Source organism: Taeniopygia guttata, chromosome 1A (genome assembly GCF_048771995.1).
Source record: "Taeniopygia guttata chromosome 1A, bTaeGut7.mat, whole genome shotgun sequence".
In the NCBI taxonomy this organism is placed as follows: domain Eukaryota; kingdom Metazoa; phylum Chordata; class Aves; order Passeriformes; family Estrildidae; genus Taeniopygia; species Taeniopygia guttata.
In genome coordinates this window covers 69,283,790-69,299,453 of record NC_133025.1, presented here as the reverse complement: position 1 = coordinate 69,299,453, position 15,664 = coordinate 69,283,790, and the positions used below count along the sequence as shown (strand labels likewise).

The following is a 15,664-nucleotide window of genomic DNA, read 5'->3' as shown; positions in this document are numbered from 1 at the left end:
GGGAATATAGCTTTTCATCTGTCACCGCTGATGCCAGTGCTGGTACTTTGGGATTCAGCTGTCTGTATAAAAAGGAAGAGTGTTTACTTTTGGCTTAGCATGAAGCCATAGCAGAGAATTCTGCTCAGTAAGGGCAAAAGACAAACCAGCTCTGGAACACAGTTCACTGAATTAGCAGAAAACATTTTTTTTCTCCTCTCAAATATGTGAATAAATCTCCTACTTGTCGGGTTGAATCAGGATGAAAACTTACTCCCAGAATTTAGGAGCAGGGCTGCTATTTCCTGAATAAAATTTATTGAGACTTAAGAAATTTTAGAGCAACAGTCTAGGAGAACAAAAGCCATACTTCTAAAGTAGCAACAACTGGGGTGGCTGACAGACACTGTAATTAAAAAAGATTCATGCTGCTCTTGCAAGTCAGTCATCTGATTAAATCTCTCTTGAAGTTTTAGAAAACACATTGCAAACTTCGGGTGTTGCTGAAACAATACTTCTATGCTTTTTTTTAAAAAAAAAAGAGTAGTAAAAAACTTGTAGTGTGGTGCATTTTCACTTCTTTAAGAAGTACAAAAAGAGAAACAGGAGGTGATAAGCGATTGTCAACTTCTCTACAGGTGCAGTACACAGGAGTTGGTCTTGTGTCTCTTTGGCTGTTCTTTGTTAGTGTGACTTAGTGTTTAACAATGATGAGTTGTGGTGTGTATACTTAAAAAATTTCAGTAGGGCACCTCTCAAAAATTACTGTATTTTATTTAATAAAAACCACATTCAGTTGATCTCCTGCTGAGGGAAACAGGTATGTTCATTGCATGCTCTGACTTGCAGGGTTCCAAGAGGAAAATTGAGCAGATGTGAAGATTAGGGGACTCACAATTTGATTTGAATTTAATTGGGTTGTGGGTATTTGCCTCAACTCAGTGAGGAGACTGCTGGCTAAAACTGGGCTAGAAGTATCTTTGTAATTGAACGAGATGTATTAAAACTGTTCTGCTATCAAGAAATACATGCACCTTGTGATTTGAGTTTCCATTCTGCATTTGTTTTCCAAGATGTCTTTTGCATCATTTAGAATGTCTATAAAAACTCTTGTGTTACTTGTGGTGGAGTTCAAAAAAACCTAACTAAGCAAGAATTATCATCGCAGGAAAGTTTGGAAATGTTGCAGCCTTGAGGATCAGGAGGAATTGTTAATTTGCCTAAATAGCTGTTTCCCAGAAGTAGGGGAAGAAGAAAGTTAGATGAGTAATCTGCTTGATTCTACTTTGTGTCTTCATAGAAAAAATAATTAAAACTGGAAAATGGGATACTTGGTGTGGACTTGTGACGTCAAGACCCTTCTACATTACAGATAAAATCCTGGAGCTGTGGCTGCTCAGTAGGCTGTGATCTCCTGTTAGTCTGTGTTTGCTGTTGTTGGGTTTTGTGAGTTTTGTTGCTTTCTCAGTTTACATACTTATCCCTTGGCATGTGTACACTGCTATTGAGCAGCACACTACTGAGTATACAGCATGTGCTGCATTCTGCGAGTCAAGTCCAGAGCAAAAGGGAGGGGGAGAGGGGGCAAATGGGTGAGATAAGGGTGAAAAAAAATGTGTTAGTTGTGTTTTGGAATGGAATGAAAGAGTACATGAGAGTTAAAGTTATTCCATCAGCAGGAACTGTACAAGGGTGGGACCTTACTGTCAAAGAGCCAAACTGCACGTGGAAGGGGCTGGAAAGAAGCTGGGGTTAATAATATGTTCCTGTAAAAGCTCATGTACTCACTTCATCTTTGTTTTTTTCCCTACCTGTGAGCATCTATTTCACAATCAGATTTATTTTGTAGCCATGAAGCTGAGGGCTGCAAAGGCTGCAATGTGACACAGGCGATGAGTTTTTGTGTGCAGTGTGTGCATGTGGGTCATGCACAGATGTGTGTACTGTGCAGGAAGGTGATTGAATGCACACAGATTTTTTTTTTAGCTGCCCAGAGGTCTTGGTTCATTTTCATGTTGCAATTTAGTTGTTTTAGGGTTAAAGCTACCACAGTAGCTCCCACATCCCTGGTTTCCTGAGACATCTCTAACTTCTTGAGATACAAGAAATTAGCTACAGGAAACACGATGGGCAGTAACTGTTTAACAAGCTCTGAAAGTGCCATAACACTTTTCCAATAAGCTGCCAGATTTGCCTTAGGCTCAACGTATTCCTTCTCCAAAGTTTCATCATAACTTTTCAAATAACATTTTCCTTGGTGACTGAGGTTAAAATTCAGTCAATTGCCTTCAGCAAGCTAATGGAGTAGAGGGTGGTGAGGGAAGAGAAAGGAATCCTGGATTATGTGAGTTCCTTCTTTCTTTCTTTCTGTAAAAGTAAAAAATTATGCCTAAATAATGCTTGGGCAAACAATTGCTCTATGTGGATTTCACACGTGACCAGTCATGGGCACATGCAGCGCTGTGTGCCTTCCCCATGTACCTGAACAAAACCAGTAACCTCTTCCAGGTCTCCATTTGTCTTTAGCTGCAAGACCTATTTGATAGGATGCCTCTGTGGTGAGCATTGAAACTAGATACAGAAGAGACCAATAAATAATTCCTTCCCTTTTGCATTAGCCAGGAATTGTGAATAGTTGTTATGTATTACGAGTTTAGGTTTAACACAACATAGATATTCTGCCTGTTTCTCTGCAATCTGTCTTCCTACAATAATAATTCCTATAAATCTTCAGGCCTTTTTTATCATGTCTAGAGACAGTAACTTGGACTGTGAAGACCTTTCAGTTTTGAAATGAACATTTATCCTAAACCCCACATTTCCTATTTTTATGCTCACTGCAGTGTCTTTGTCACTGGCTTTAAGAAATATGCCAGAATAGTATAACGTACTCATAAAAAATGCTTGAAATTGGCTTCAGCAGTTTTTATGTGTTACTTTTGAAGTGTTACTGAAAAAGTAACTAAAAACTATTGTTACTGGAAAAAAAGTACTGGAAAACTATTGAACTTTACACAGATGGAGGGCAGTTGTTTTAGGTGCATTTTTTTTCTTTCTTTTGTATTAATGAACTCGCTGAGACTTAATTTAAATTCACAAATAAAATAAGCTCATGTATAACCCTGCACAAAGTACAGTCGTGTGTTAATGCAACCAGAAAAATTGGAGCTGGTTTGAGGGGAATTAAAGTCAGTCTGCAGCAGAGGCTGTGACTGATATGAGGCTTTCTGCTTGTTATCCCTGCAATTATGCATTAGGACAGAGATAACACACATTTAGGAATAAAACTATAGACTGCCTAAGATAGGAAGCTGAGAGGAAATGCTTCTGTCACTTTACTGGCAACTGCAAATGGCACAAGCCTGGTCAGTGTCACAGCACGGTGATAACATAATGAGGTTATGACCAAGGTTTACAACACGTTCCAGGGAAGGCAGCTCTGGTGGCTGTTTATGCTTTGGGTAAAGAGCAGGGAGATCTTCCTTCTGTTGCTTTGATAGCTCTGCTTTCCCTTCCTTGTCCTTCTTACAGGAGGGAAATCCTGTTGTATGCTAGTCAAATGTAAAGAAAGATCTCCTGTGTTTATATGTGAGGTTATAATGGGACATCACCTTCAGGCTAATTTGTTAAACCTCAGATAGGACTCTGTGAAAAGAAAGATGGGATTTCTGCTTGCTTGTCAGCTTTTGTGCCAGCCAATGTTTGTGTCAGCCTATGGAAAAGGGGCTTGCCTTTCAGGAAGTATGGCTGCTTTATTACCTGGTCATTATGGGAGAATCTTGTAGAGCAGGGGATTCCTGTATTTAAAAATGAGAAAGTTGTTTTAATTTTTTAAAAAAACTATTGTGACTGTCTATTACATTGGACTGTCTATCTATTACACAGATAGACATGAGGATGTGACTATCTATTACATTTCTATACATTGGCATAACAAACTTCAGCAATTTTTGTATCAGAGAATTCTAGAGTCACCACACGGAACAGGCTCAATTTTCCTTGTGTGAAATCAGGAGGTGTTAGAGAGCAAAGTGAGGGGTGAGGAGGGTGGCAAAAGAAAGGCTGGCTTTTCTGGGTGAGGGTGAGGAAGAGCACTGCACAAAAGCTTTTGGTTCTGTTGTATCACTGCCACCAACACTGTTGGTGTTTGCCATCTCTTTATGCAATCTGAGACCTCTCATGGCTGTGTCCCCCCATATTTCTTTTTGCTTTTAAAATTCATAATCCTTGCCAAGTAATTCTCCTTGTTCCAGTACACATTCTAACAGACCCATCCCTTTTCCATTTCCCTCCTAACTGCAGTCTTCCTTCTATAAAGGTTTCATGTTTCCCACCTGTTTTCTCATTTGACCTCAATGCTCTGCTTTACTCAGCTTCCTGACCACTTCACTTCTTAATTTTACTCTTGAATTCCCTTTCTTTTCCTAAACCTGGACTCTGTAACCAAGTAATTAATCCCAGTGCACATTCTGTCTCCTTATTTTTTTTAGCTTCATTCTCTACACATTGGTCTCCTAGTCTGAGCCTTTTGCTTTTGAAACCAGTGATCTTCCCAGTGATAGCTGAACACCAGCAGTAGACATGGACACTCATATGCACTTGCAGTAGGAGTGTAAGCTGTGTAAAATGCAAGGAATGATAAGCTGTTACACAAACTAATCCAACTCCATGAAAAGAGTCACTTGTAATTTGTAGGTTGTATGTTTCTGTGTAGGTGATTTTGAAATTTTAGTTGTATGTTTTGGTTCTGATTGATGGCAGGTTTATCGAGTTAGTCCAAACATTAAACTATTTATCCCATTTTTGTGGACGGCTCTGATTATTGTTTTCCTTTCTTTATGTGTAGGCTATCTAAATATTAACAAGGGTAACAACTTTTTTTTTTTTCAGGTGGCAATTATTCTTGTTTATCAAACCTCAGGTTCCATGTAGGATTTGTGTGTGTTTTGTTTGGATTTCTTACACTTTTTTTACCTGTTTAGGAAAGACAGAAAAAATGTGGAAGGCCAAATAAGAGTATTTAAGTAGTGATGTTTTCACTGTAGTCTCATTCCTGCCACACAAAAGTAACAATCTTTTAAAAGCAGTGGAAATTTTCAAAATGGCAGGTCATTTTTGTATTGTCCTTTTTGATACAAGTATCCTTACCCTTCTATAAGTCTTTGGGATGTTTGACTTCTGTTCATGAGCTCTTCAGAATCTTTTAATGACATTAGGACGGCAATAATCTAGAAAATCTAGAAATTCAATTGAGCATATTACGTATCACCTTTAGTTTTCTTTATGTATAGTTTATATTAGGCCACATTCTTGGGTTTTAAGTCAGGCAAGCTTCCCATTGACTTCACTAGAGTTTGACTGTCACCAAAAACCATCCACTAATTCAGTGCATGCCACTGACAAACAATTGCTGGAACATCGGGCTTTGCTGACGTGTACAAAATCATTGACTCTGAAGGCAATGCTCCATGGACTTGTTCAAACTAGAAAATACCCCAAGAACTTTTTGTAGCTCCTTTAGAAGTAAAATAATGGATGTGCTGCAGGCCAAGGGACAGAATTGCCAAAAGGGAGGAATGTTTTGTGTGTTTTTTTTTTTTAGAGTTTTGACTGGCTGTTCCTCTTGAGGACAATTCCTATTTTCTCCTATGCTTTCTAACTCCTAAAACATGAGGGTCTTTATGTCATAGCAGCTCTTCAGTCCTCCTGGCTGAATGACAGCCTCCAAACAAAATGAGACCATTCTTGGATTTCACCTTCAAAAATGCTGGACAATATATAATTGACGTTGTCTATAACTTTGTGGAATGTAATTTCTTTTCCTGCTTGTACAATTCCCGTGAAGAGCCTGTACTTAGCAAAGATATTTCTTGATGAAGAATATGATGTTGCGAGACCACTGGTTAGGGAAAGACTTCCAGCAAGCAGCAGGCAGTATTCATAAATGTCTTTGCAGTGTGTTGCATTTCTGTCAGGTGTTGGCTGAGCAGGTTCTCTCCTGAAGACACCCTCAGCAAGGTGTGCTTCACCTAAGCCTAGGCAAGGGAGTGGGACCATCTTTGGACAGCAGTGTTTTCCTGACCCTTTGCCACGACCTTAACAGCTTGTGATGATCTCTGGGACACCAAGGAAAGCATATTTTGCTCAGTGGAGACACTTTAATGGTGTATAGCTATAAAGTTTGATAGACACAAGATGCAAATTGATGTCTTGGTGCTCTAAGTGAGCTTACCCACACAGAGCCTGAGCACTGAGCAGCCAGAGGAGCACCTTTGAAAGCTGTTACCTTCCTGGGGTTGCTGCTGGTACAGCTCCTTTCCAGCCTCTCTAGCAGGGGTGCCAGCACCTTTAGCCCTGTGTGCTGAATTTGGCAATGTGTGAGGTGCCCAGCTCCCACAGCAGAAGCTTTCCAGAATGGAAATGAGATGTGTGTGCTTCCCTGGCTGGCTGTGTTGGCAAGTGTGCAGCTGTTTTTCAGGCTGTCCTGATAAACTTGCACTGGTGGAGAGCTTGGGGGGTGTTTTGGAATTCATCATCTTCTGCTGGTTTGTCATTGTCTGTTGCTTGTAAAATTTATATTTAGGTGGCTTATATTAGGAACTGAAGCAAACGTCTTTTGCATATGGTTATCTTCATCTGGTATGTTGAAATGTTTTTCTACTTAGCAATAAATGTGCTTAATCTTTTACTACAACTCTTTGATCTGTAGCATGGTGAATGCTTTTTATGTGGACCTTTTAAAATGTTTCTGTTCTATTACATGCCCTCAAATATAAAACCTCACACAAAAGCGGAACTTGTATGTAATTTTATTATTGTTATTTTTATCCATTGAAAACCTCTTACAGTGCTGTTATCCTTGTGTGGCCTTATTGTCTGAGTCACTTTTAAACAAGAATCCCTGTTTAGATGAGATTATGCAGGCAAACATGTGGTCACAAAAGATTTTTTTAAGATCGAATTGTATAATTTTTTCACAATCTAAACTTGTATTTAAAAATAAGCAGAAAGCTTTTCCTCATTATGGTCATCAAGATAATTCCTGAATCTGTACAAAAGGCACATCAATGCCCTTCAGGAGCAGTTGGCTAGATGAAAAATGTGAATTGAAAGAACATCAAAGGGAATGCACAGCTTCTATAGCAGTGGCTAAATCATGACAATGACAAAGGAAGGTCTCACACAGGACTGGTGTCACTGTGGTGACAGATATTGGGGCATTTAATAGTTAAAGGTTGCTTTGCTGTACAAGGCAATCTGCTGCTTCTGTTCTTTAAAATCACTGCTGTCCATGCCACAAAGGGAAGGAAATAGAGGAATTCCAGATTCCTGCTTCTGTTAAACACCTCAGGTGCCTCCTGAGTCCAAGAACCTAAGTAAGCGTTTGCTTGTGCAATCACTGAATAATCATGTGCAACTGCATGGGTGATACTGGAGTTTCATCTAGGGTTTTCTGCAAAATCCAGTGCTGTGTGTGTGTCCAAGTAGGGAGAGCAGTAGGTAAAAGCTGACACCTGCATGGAGATGTCTGGGCTGGATGTGCAGCTGTGGTTTACAACTTATGTTGCATTCATATGGGCCAGCGAAAATCTGATAAATCTCCTTTCACCCAAACAACTTGTATGCTAATTGTTATAAATCATTAACCATGATATATTCCTCCCTTATTCAACCTGAACCAACTTTTAGCTGTGAAACAAGTCACTGGCTTTTTTATAGATGTTCTTGTTTAAAGTTTTTATTTAATCCTACTTCTAATTTGACAATTACACAGCTTTTATCCATCTCAGGGGTGTGATGCTTTCCTCCTGACATAAATAAATTCTTGTTTATAGCAGTTCATATTCTAGCATTGCCCTTTACTTACTCAAGTTAAGTGTTTACTACATTTTACATGCTTAAAAATTACATTCCAGTTTCAGCTTATGGTTTTTTTTTTTTTAACATTGGATATAAATCTTTATGTCCAGATCAACTTGATCTCCAATTTCATTGTCCCTAGGATAAAATCAGCACTGCTGCTGCTTTGTTTTCCTTTTGACACATCAGGCTGTTGCATGCAAGCATTTGGCAGATAGGGGGAAAAAGAAATGAGAAGCTGAAGCAAAATTGAGTCTTCTAGCCTTTTGGAGGCCATGAATATGATAATATTTGAGTATTTTTGATGTTTTTCCTGTACTGAAATCTTACGGAGTGAAAGAAAAAGAGGAGAAAAAAATAAATGTGGAAATGCATTTTTAACTTTCAGAAGGTCTAATTCTGCTAAATTTTGAGCTTGCACTTAACAGTCCTTATACAGAGGATATGGCAATATGAGGGACTGAGCAGTACAAAAAAGAAGGAGCTAATCTAGGGAAAATGCAGTGGTATTTGAGAGAAGTAACTACTGATAAAATCCTGGAAATACTTCTGGTAAACAGCTCTTGAAGTAAATTCAGTCCTGGCTGAGAGTTCCCTTTGGAAATGTTTACCTTTGCTTTCACATTTCAATATGTAATGAAAAAAGAGACTGAGACAGATCACAGCTTGTGTTCAGGCTGCTGCTCATGGGTTTCCCTCAGTTCATCTTAGTTACTCAAGTCATTTTCCATGGTACATAGCTAGCACTTCTGGGCTCTGATGTGAATTTAAGGAGTGTGTTTAAAAGAGGGTTTTAACAGATTTTAAACAGTGGTTCATTCCCTCCTTCCATCACCCAGACATGAACCAGACACATCTGCCAGTTTGTGTGTCCAGTTCTGCTGTTTAATAATACACAAAGAAAAGCTTCACTGGATGCAAACAATTCTTAAATAATTAGAAATTTCCCAAGTAGGATTTTCGTATACTAGTTCTTTAGTATGTCTTGGGCTTTATTTTTTTTTTTTTTTTTTAATCCTCTGTTGAACCATTCTGAGCTCTTCCTGTGGGTGAGGCTTATGGATGTTTCTGGGTGATGCTCGTAGCAAGTCACACCACAACTCTCACCGAGAGGCTGAGTAATTGCCAGAGCTAGGTCTTTTCCTTGTCATTCCCAGTCTTTTCCAGAAGCACCCAGTGGTACTGACACAGAAGTCCAGGGGACAGGCACCAGGCTGGGGCTGCTCTCTTGCCTTGCACGCAGACACAGCAGCGCTGCCTTGCACCTTCCCTCCGTCTCACTGGGCTGGGCAGCAGGTCCTGTCAGCAGTCTGTGCAGGAGAGAAGGCTGTTCTGCCTTTGGAACAGAGCAGGTGAGGCCTTGCACTGTTTCAGCTTAGGTCAGGAGTGTTCAAAGCTGCCTGTGATCGATGCATCTGCATGTGTGGATCTGAGCACAGCTTAGTCCAGTGACAGCCCCGCTGCTCTGCGCCCCTCTGGCTACAGAAACTGCTGTGCCTTCACTGTTCCAGCCCAGAAGGCAAACTGGGCTCTGCAGAGCCTTTGACCTTTTGAAAGCATGAAAATCCATAGGGAGCTAAAAATTATTCCTTTTTCATTGAACTGCTTAAAATAAAGTGGCCTATGACCTCTCAAAAGTATGTCTGACCCTGTGGGACTACAGAGAGACCAAATGAACTAGACCATAGCAGGGCCCAGAGGTGAGCACAAATTCTAAGTTTTAGGCAAATTCCATAGATCAGACTATATTTTAAAGTGGGAGGTGATGATTTCAGGCCTCTAGTGTTGCTTTCTGCTGGTCATATAAATTCATGCTGTAACTGCTTTATCAAGAAAAGGGAAGATGTTTTTAACGTACCGGTAAGATCAACCTCGCTTCTAATTGAGAGCTGTTAAAAGATGATATAACCTGAAAAAATACAGAGGGCTTTTTCCTCCATATGTTCCCCTACTTCTCTACACTGAGAATGAAAATATATTTCTTAACTTTGTGTAAATTTTGACAGGTTATGCCTGATTGTATTACAAGGGCTGTAACTTTTTCATTGGTTCTCACTATTTCCTGATGCTGATAATTGTTTTTGTTCTTTCTCCTGAAAACACTCATCAGCATCATGTTTGAAGGATGGCCACTGGAGGTAGAAAAAGCTTTTGATTTTGCTGCCACTAGCACAGTAAAGACGTTAATAACTCATTGGGTATCCTGGAATCTTATTAGCCATGTTATCCAAAAGCTGTGCCCTGATGCTTATGTTGAGTTGACCTTGGATGTGATCTGGAAGCTGCCCTGAGAAACTATTGCTCTTCAAAGTGTAATAACAGTTTGATAATCTTGACCTGTGTTCCTTGATCCCTAGCTCATGCCTTTACTTTTGGCTATGCTGAGACTGATTGTTCAATATTTCCCAATTCTCTGATAAATACACTTAAGCCTGCCCTGCTTCAGCAAAATTGGAAACATGCAGGCTGATCTCAGTGGGTGAGTGAGTGTTGCTTGAACGGCTTGTAAACAAAATCTTGTGTTTCCTTTGCTGTTTGGCTACTCCTGACATGTCTCTCCATCTTCTCTCCATCGTACCTGCTGGAGCCCTGTACTGCACACAAGTGATCGTGGAGTTATTCTCTTCTGCTATCAGCAAAGAGGCTTTAATTGGACTATGGAGCAAGAGGCATTGTGAGCTTTGAGTCTGTTCTGCTTGCCTTATTAATACCTGTTATTTTAGATCCCCTGGTCTGATTTAGAAAAGCAAGGTCTGAAAGCTTGTAAGCAAATCCAGATCTTGCTTGCTAAGACATGGATTAGAACGTATTCCCCCATGTTATACCTAAGTGAGTAAAGGGGTGATGGTTATAAAGCAAACACTGAGCAGAAAATGGTTTATAGAAGAATAATGCACAGAAAAAGCACTGAGCAAATTTTTAAAAAGCCCTCATGTTATGCCTGGCTATCAAGGATTGTATGAGAATTTGTTCAGACATTCAATGTAAGGAAAAGAAATTGTTCCTGCTTCAGGATTTTTGCAATATTCTTTACCATAGTGAAATAATGTATACAGCCCTAAATGTTTTGGAATCTAATCTCATCATGTCCATCAGATGACCACGCTTGGGGTATTTATTGATGAGGCTGGATAAATCTGAGCTGAAGAGAACACCACTTGTCATGGAGTGAGTAAAATCCTGGGCAGGATGCCAGACTCTCAGGGACAGTTTTGCCTTGATGGCATATCGTGATTTATACTTGTCTTTGCTTCCATCACTGAGTGCTAGAACAGGGAGAAGAGTGGCAGGAGGAAAACAAAACACTGCATTCTCACGTGGATATTATTTACTTAGAAATTAAATTCTGCTCATTGTCTCATCATTTTCTGCTGAAAAAATACTCCTAGCTTTGTTCTAGATGATAGAGTCTGTGGTATTTTACAGATATGTTGGTTGTTGAGTCTTTCTCAACCTAAATAATTTTTTTTGTTGAAATACTCATAATCATGTGGCAGCAAAAGTAGTTTGTTAAATAATCTTACCCTGAACTGCTGATAAATAGGCTGAGTTATTAGCAGGTTTTTTCTTGCTACTTGATGTTTTGTTTCAGTGAGCAAAAGTTAATTTTCCAGTCTCCTTTCAGTGAATCGGGGAAGTCTATAAGCTTTATGTGTTGGTCAGCTTCCATCTTTAAGCAGCTTTTTATGACTTTCAGTAAAACTTTTTGTTTTGATAGCTTATTAAAATGAGGTTTTGCACTCGGGAGATGAATGAGTGACTTATGGAAGGAGCAGTAGTTCCCACCTATTCCCTGTAGCCTCACAGGAAAATAGCATTCCCGGACCAAAGTTGAGTCAGGAGACAGGAATGACTCATTCTTCCTACTCTTCCCCTCTGACATTAGTCCAAGAGCAAGCAAGAGGTTTAGTCGGAAGTGTTGCTGTTGTATAAAGATGCAGAAAGTTTACATTAACTCCAGAGGAGAGTGGAATGAGAAGTTGGAAGGCAGGTCCATTGAGGATTAATAATTACATAAACTGCATCCAGATGAGGAAATCCCCTGAGCTGAGAATAATTGGAAGCTGGGAGAAGGGTGAAGGAGAGATACAAGCCCGTCTCCTCATTGATCCCCTTTGGCTTTTGACTTCTGTCGCTCCTGAAGGCACAGTTCTGAGTAAGACAAAGTATTTTTTGAAATGGTGGGGGAGCCTGAAAACCAGAATTTTGGGGTTCAAAATATTGAAAGAGTAAACTGCTTTTTGCTTTATGGCTTTGTGGCCAGCCTTCAGTTGGTGCAGAGGGGAAGAGAAGGAAAGGAACCAGTGTATTTTGAATATCTGTCTTGTAAGGTCAGCAGTCCTTGACTTTTCATAGAGGAAAAATTGTTTGGGTTGGAAGGGACCTTAAAGATCCTCTAGTTTCAATGCCCCTGTGGGAGGCAGGAACACTGTCCACCAGACCTGGCTACTCAAAGGCCTGTCCAGCCTGGCCTTTTACTTTGGTTTGAGAGAATGTAATTGGAACTGAAGTGGAAGACTTGTGGCTTGTTACTGTAATTAAATCTGAGGAAAGAGGAAGGTTCAAGGTTGTCAGCTGAGATGTTCTCCCTGAGACAGTAATGTAGGAACCACCAAATTCAGATGGACATCTGAAAATGCATTTTTATCTCAAATTGCTGATTTTGTTGGTAATAACGTTTGGTTTCATATGTATTGTGGATTTATATCCAAATGAATTTGGGAAATGAAATCTGATTGTGACAGGTATAACTCTTTAAAGGGAATTTTTTACTTCTGCATCCTTTCACATGGTAGAATTCTTCCCAAGAACATGCCTTTAATTCCCTCTCAGTAGGTTTTTAATTAGGCTGGTCATCAAAACCACATCTTGTAAACCAAACACACCAGAGATTCCTGCCAATCACATTAGCACATTAGCCATGTGATAATGCTGATCATATGTGTATTACCTTAGCATTTTCAAGAGCAAAACTAAATTCTGTTCTCTCCTGAATCTTTCAGGATGCTGTCATTTATTGTAAAAGCAGTCTTCTTGTTAAATAAGGAAGTGTTTGTTTTGGGTGTTTAGTAATTGTGAAAGAATATTCAGCAAAATTCTTCATCTCAGAAAGGTACAAAGACTTAAAAGAGTGATATTAAGCTGAGGAGGCAATCTCAGCCAGAAATTAAGGGGAAGTGAGACAGATAATTTCACTGTTGGTTTGTTCATTTGTGATATAGCCCTATATTCAAAACATGTATCTTTAAATCTAATTTTGTTTTCACACTGCAGTTAAGTAAGAGAAACTGGAAATCTGTGAAGTGGCACTGTGAACCCTGCTTTAGTCTTGGCAATGCAGGTTCACAAAGAAGCTGACAATTCAGCATCAGACTTGTGACACTTTGCTATAATCATAATGTCCTTCAGTGCCTTTATTTCAAGGAGCTTTTAGTGGAGAGTCACATACAAGGACTACAAAGGAGATGGCAGGACCCAAGACATTTCAGCCTCTCTCCAAGGAAAACAGACCTAGCAGCATGGTCTAGATACTGCCCCTATTTTCATCAATTCCCCAGCCACTCTGAATCCAGATATAAGTGTCCCAGATATCTGAAAAAAATGGATCCCTCTATGGCCTCAGAAACCTTGCTGGAACAGAATCCTCTCAATCTTTCCAATAAAGTTCCTGACTGGGGAACCTCCTTAGAAGACAGCTTAGGAGAGCAAGTTGTGCTCAGTGCTCACACACAGCATCAACAAGTGCCAGCTCTGGTCACACTGGGGTGTCCCACCCTTTTTTAACAAGGTTCCTGCTTCCCTTTCAACCCTGCCACTTCTGTGGAGAGGAAGCACAGGACCAGTTTGACATTTTTGCAAGGTAGCCTAGCCAGTTTGCCACTGTGCAGAGATTGTACTGGAACCCATTCAAAGCTGGCTATAGCAGAACTTCGAGAGGACTGCATTCACCCACTGTATTAGCAATGAAAGGGAATTTCTCTGGGCCCAGGAACTAGCCTGGGATGAGCTCTGTGGCATCTAGGGCAGTCTGTAATGTTGTCTGGGTGCTGACTTTTTATGTCGGAAAATATCCTGCAGGTTTGGCACTAGGTTTTGGCAATTCTCAGATTTTCTAGGAAGACAGTTCAGCAAAGCTATCCTGAAAGCCAGTAAAAATAACTTGAAAAATTGTTTTTTGTTGGCTAATTTTTCACCAGGATGACATTAGAATCCAGACACTGATGCATTTGCAAATGGAGATATTTTTCTCTTTACTTCTGTAAAATTTTGCTGTTAAAGTCATCTTTTGTTGATAAGGTTTCTTTTATGGACTGCTATCGGTTGCTACTCGTTTCCTGACGGTGTTAAAACACTCTAGTGGAATTTGGAATTACAGATGTGAATTTCTCAAGATGGGTAAGCAAATGTGCTGTGTTACCTAATCTATGATTGGATGTACTTGGCTTGCAATAGGCCATTGTGCCCTCTGTATCAGCAGATGTGGAGGACGATTAGTCCAGGCCACTTTCTGGGTCATTGAACTTCTGGGAAACATCCCATTCAAAACAGGACAGCAATATAGGAACATATCCCACAGGATTAAGAGGGTCCCATAATGGTTCTTCAGGTCACCATGTTCGTTTCTTGCACTTTACCTAAATTCAATCTCTGTGAGAATATTGATGGAGCTGTAATTTTTTTCCCTCTTATTTTTTATGGCCAAGAAGTCCGACCAGAACCTTTCATGTTATATCATTCATATTTTCACAACTTCTCTAAGAACAGAACTGTCATATGAAAACAATAATCCAGACACAGTTAATAAGGCAATGAGTGATATGCTTGTTGTTTCTCTACATTTGCTTTCATTCCAGAGTCAGGTACTTGGAGTTAGGACAGGTATCAGTTCCTGCCTAACACTTCTTAAAGAGAACAGTTTCAGCAATGTCACGAGAAGGTCACAGAGCCCACATAAGTGTCAGCTGTGAGGGGTTATAATATTCTGCACTTGTAAATTATCAGTGTATGTATCATGACAATGCCTTTGTCATTTTAGTAACAGTTAATACAGTGATTCTATGAAAAGCAGTTCAGTTCTATTAGGAACACTAATTATACACTTTTGAAAAGGCTCTGATAGTACATAGGACAAAGGAGTTATAAAATGGTTATAAAAATCTTTGAGTTGAAACTTTCCGGTAAGTGATTCAGGCTGATAGGCCTAATTCAACCAGCACAAATAAATCCAGTAAAAATATGTGTGACCTAAATTATGTGAATAGCACTATGGGTTCTGAGAAGGCTCTATGTGTTATCACTGATAGACACTTTTTTAAATACTAATTTAAAATTGGAGAAGTAAGCCTTTCTGTATATCTCTCTGAAGTAAATTATATCATTATCAGATAAATTGGCATTAGCAGCAAAATTATGCACCTGTTTATTGAAAAAACTTTTTTGGAAAAGCGAAAGAAGCTGCTTTTATTAATATTTATCTGCTTTTTTAAAGCAGCATTGAACTAGATCAAATAATACAAGCAAGATAATGTACAAATATGGATTTTGGGATTGTTAACAATTGTGAATCAATTAGCTGTTTTCACATTATGTTGATGCTCTGACAGATTCTATGTCCCTTCATTACTGATATGAACATTTTGTGGCTGGCAAAATGTGAGTTCTGTCCGTGGACCAGCATCTGCTGTTTTGGATGTGCCTGTGAGGGTACTGGGAGGATGGAGGAGAGTCTGTGGCCATCACTGCTCAGGTGAAAGCAGTACAGCAGCAGCAGCTTGAATTGCAGTGGCTTAGAGATGATTCTAGAAGCATTTTGTGTATCCTGCTG

The 15,664-nt window shown here is 39.6% G+C and overlaps 1 protein-coding gene across 35 annotated transcripts in view; it reads left to right on the top strand.

Moving 5' to 3' along the window:
• The window catches only part of CACNA1C (calcium voltage-gated channel subunit alpha1 C), a 452,642-nt gene that overhangs the window by 75,122 nt on the left and 361,856 nt on the right, over window positions 1–15,664 (top strand). The gene's annotated exons all lie outside the window — the stretch shown is intronic.